Source organism: Notamacropus eugenii, chromosome 3 (assembly GCF_028372415.1).
Source record: "Notamacropus eugenii isolate mMacEug1 chromosome 3, mMacEug1.pri_v2, whole genome shotgun sequence".
Taxonomy (NCBI): domain Eukaryota; kingdom Metazoa; phylum Chordata; class Mammalia; order Diprotodontia; family Macropodidae; genus Notamacropus; species Notamacropus eugenii.
The window spans coordinates 200,927,200-200,931,911 of NC_092874.1; positions in this window are offsets into that span (position 1 = coordinate 200,927,200).

Sequence of the window (4,712 nt, forward strand, 5' to 3'; positions counted from 1 at the left end):
ATGGTGCCCTGGATAGTAACAGGAAAATTAGGAAGAGGGGAAGGGCTTGGGGGATGGAAAGGGAAGACAATGAGTTCAATTTTGGATTTGTTGAATTTAAGATGTTCTAAAGGACACCCAACTCAAGATGACCATGAGGCCATTGGAAATGTAAGACTGGAGGTCAGGAAAGGGTTATGGCTGGATAAGTAGATCTGGAAATCATTTGCATAGAGAGTGCAATAGAACTCATGGGAGCTGATGAGATCACTAATCATGATTAGAGACCTTTGCAGGAGACACATGGTTAGCAGGCAAGACCTGGATGAAAATCCAGAAAAGAAGGCTGAGAAGGAGTGGTCAGAGAAATGGGAAGAAAACCAGGAGAGGGCAATGTCAGAAGAACTAGAAATAAGTATCAGGGACATGATCTACAACTGAAGTATCAAAAGCAGAGACATGTGACCTGCAGCTAAACCATATGGAAATGGAGTTGGGAAATGTTTAACAAAATCAATAAAAATATAATATAATATAACTAATGTTAATGTGTAGTTTCCTAAGTCAATATGCTGTTGGCAGGGATTGTTTCTATTTAACACCACTGATCTGCAGTGTCTAAGACCACAGAGATCTAGAAAGATGAGGACTGGAGAAAAAGCTGTTAGATTTGGCAATTAAGAAATCGTTGGTAAGTTTGGAGAGAGCAGTTTCATTTGAATAATGAAGTTGGACCCCATCAGACTTCAGAGAGTTAAGAAGAGAGTAAATGGAGAGGAGGTGGAGGCAATTCTAGAAGCATCCTCAGTCCTCTGAGTCTTGATTGGTCGTTGTACCGATAAGTCTTTCAAAGTTGTTTTTCTTCACAAGGTCTCAATCGTATAATTTGTTTGGCTCACTCATTTAATACCAGTTGTCCCAGGTTTCTATGAATGCATCCATTTCTTATAGTACAATAATATTCCAGTATTTTCATCTACAATCATTTGTTCAGTCATTCCCTAAGTGATGGGCACCTCCATAGTTTCTAATTCTTTACAACAAAAAGTGCTTCTGTGAATATTTGTGTACATGTGTCCTTTCTTTTATTTCCTTGGAGTATATGCCTGGCAGTGGCATCACTACCAGGTCAGAGGGTCATCTAGCTTAATGATTTTGTGGGCATAGTTTCAAATTGCTTTCCAGAATGACTAATCCATTCACATCTCCATGAACAGTGCATCCGTGTACCTATTTGCCTACATCTCCTCTGACAGTTGTCATTTTCCATTTTTTGTCATCTTTGCCAATCTGCTATGTGTGAAGAGACCCTGAGAGGGTTTTCTTTATATTTTTATTTTTCCCCCAATTACCTGTAGAAACAATTGTTTTGATTTGTATTTCTCTTGGTGATTTGGAGCATTTTTTCATAATGTTATTAATACTTTTTCTTCCTTTGGGAACTCCCTGTTCATTTCTATTGGAGAATGAATCTTGTTCTATATATATATATATATATGAATCTGTTCTCTACAAATTTTGAATATCAGAACCTTATCAGAAGGGGCAGCTAGGTGGCGCAATGGATAGAGCACTGGCCCTGAAGTGAGGAGGACCTGAGTTTAAATATGACCTTAAGACACTTTCTAGCTATGTGACCCTGGGTAAGTCACTTAATCCCAGTTGCCTTGCAAAGATTTTTTTTAATTTCAAGATTATCATATTCTTTCTGATTTTAGCTGCACAAAGATTTTTTGGTTTTGCACTAAACCTTTTCAGTTTTATGTAATTTAAATTGGTCATTTTATCTCCTGTGATTCTCTTTGTTTTCCAGTAAAGAACTCTTTCCCTGTCCAAAGTTGTGAAAGGCTTCTCTTTCTGTGTTTTTAAAATTTGTTTTTGATGTGATCTTTTGTATTTAAGTGATATATCCATTTTGAGTTTAAGATATATGATGTGAGACATTCCCTAAACCTAGTTTTTGCCAAATTTCCTTTCAAATTTTCCTAAACATTTATTTTAAATAATGAGTGATTTCCCATGGAACAGGGATCTTTTGAGTTTATTGAGTACCATGCTATTATGCTTATTTGCCTCTGGCTTCTATGTTACTACTTTGTCTCACTGATCAATTTTTCTGGGTTTTTTTTTTCAATAGTACTAAATAGTTCTGATGATTGTTGTTCTGCAGGATACTTTTGAGTTCTGGTAATGCTAGGTTCCTTTTCATTTCTTTTTAAAATTATTTCCTTTATGATTCTTGATATTTTGATCCTCTAGATGTATTTTGTTATTTTTTCGACTTTATAAAGTAACTTCAGTAACTTGGTTGGTATGTCACTAAATAAATTATTTAATTTAGCTGGTCATTTTTATTATATTGGCATGTTTCAACCATGAGCAATTAATATCTTTCCAATTAATTAGTTCTTTATTTCTGTTAAGTGTTTTATAGCTATATTTATATAGTTCCTGTGTGTGTCCTTAGTAGATGGACTCCTAGATATGTTATACATTCTGTAGATATTTTGAATGGAAATTCTCTTTCTATTTCCTCCTGCTGAGTTTTATTTGGTAATATATAGAAAAAACAAATTACATGTACGGGACTCTTTTATATCTTTTAGCTAATTGCTAAAATTATTATTTAACTAATTTTAAATTTGAATTCGTAGAGTTCTCTAAAATGTTTATCATGTCGTTGGCAAAACAGAAATTCCAAATTTATATATGCTTATTCCCCCAATTGCTTTTGGTTGTCTTATTGCAATATCTAACATTTCTAGCAGTGCATCCTTATTATAATGATGTTAAAAATCCTTCCTTTACCCTTAATTGTGTTGAAAAGACCTCCAGCATTTCTTCATTTCAATTAATACTAGCTCTTGTCCAAATAGACATTATCTCAATAGAAAGGAAAGGTTCAATTATTACTCTCCCCCCCTTTTTAACTGTTTTTAATAGAAATAGATGTAGTTTATCAAAAGCTTTTAATGCTTAATTAATGCTTAATGATTAATACAGTCATGTGATTTTTATTGTTTCTGTTATTGACACTGTATGTTATGTTTATAGTTTACATAACATTGAACCAACCTGAGATTCCTGACATAAGTCAAGTCTGGTCAAAGTGTATAATATTTTAAATACGTTGCTATAGCCTCTTTGCAAATATTTTATTAAATATTTTATATTGATATTTGTTAGATATATTAGTCTATACTTTCACTTCTCTTATTTTTCACTTCTTATTTTAAGTATCAATATATTCATACCACAGAAATAACTTGGTAGTATCTCTTCCTGTTTTTTCTAACATTTTAATATAGTATTGGCATTCATTATTCTTTGAATATTTTCTAGAATTAAATTAGTAATTCATAGGACCTTGAAGTTACTGGAGTTTTTGTTTTTTTTTTGAGTAATCATTTCTGACCTTTTCAGTGTCTTCTGAGAATTAATTTTAATTCCCTCTTTCTTGTTCTATTAACCCAGGTATTTTATTTTATTTTCAAGTATTTGTATTTTTCATTTCTTATCAATTATATTGGACTATAATTGGGCAAAACAGTTTCTAATAATTTATTTTATTTCCTCTTTATTTGTTGTGAATTCTTTTGTACTCCTGATGTTAAAAATTTGGATTTCCTCTCTCTTTAAAATCAAATTACTAACAGTTTAAATATTTAATAGATTTGATGTTTTTGTCAAAAGATTGGCTCCTAATTTTGTTTGTAAATTGTGGTCTTTTGACCTCCAGTTTTGTTTCTTTGATTTTTCAGGATTTTTATTTACTGTTTAGGTTTTTTTTTTTTTTATTTCTTGTCTTTCTAGTTCTTTTAGTCACATGCCCAAATTTGATGTGCTATTTTTCTCTTTGTTTTAAGGATATCAATTTCCCCTGAAAGCCTTCTTTGGTTGCATCCTGAAAGATTTGGCGTGTTGCCTTATTATTGTCATTTTCTTTGATGAAATTATCTATTATTTTTATGCTTTCTTCAATTTACCAATCCTTTAGGATTACATTAATTGATCTGTATTTAAGTTTGAATCCTTTCTTCAAAGGCACTTTACTGATTTTAATTTTATTTTGTTGTGGTAAGTAAAGGATGTTTAATATTTCTGCTTTTCTGCATTTTCTTGTTGTTCAGTCATTCAGTTATGTCTGACTCTTCATGACCCCATGGACCACAGCAAACTAGGCCCTTCTATCTTCCACTGTTTCCTGAAGTTTGTCCAAGCTCATTTCCACTGCTTCTATTGCACTATCTATCCATCTTGTCCTCTGCTGTCCCCTTCTCCTTTTTGCCTTCAATCTTTCCTAACATCAGGATCTTTTTCAATGAGTCCTGTCTTCCATTATGTGGCCAAACTATTTAAGCTTCAGCTTCAGTATTTGACTTTCTAACAAATACTTTGAATTAATTTCGTTAAGTATTGATTAATTTGATCTCATTACTGTCTAAGGGACTCTCAAAAGTCTTCTTAAGAACTTCAGTTTGAAAGTCCTGATTCTGCAGCACTCAGTTTTCCTTATTGTCCGATTCTTACAGCATTGCTACTGGAAAAAGGACCTTTGTCAGCAAGGTGATATTTCTGTTTTTTAATATGCTGTTCAGATTTGCCATACCTTTCCTTCTAAGGAACAAGTACCTGCATTTGCTTATTTGGTTTTTATACTTGGATAATACATGGATAATTGTTATAAAGGTGCAATTCACTATTAAGAAATATATATTCCTTTATATTACCAT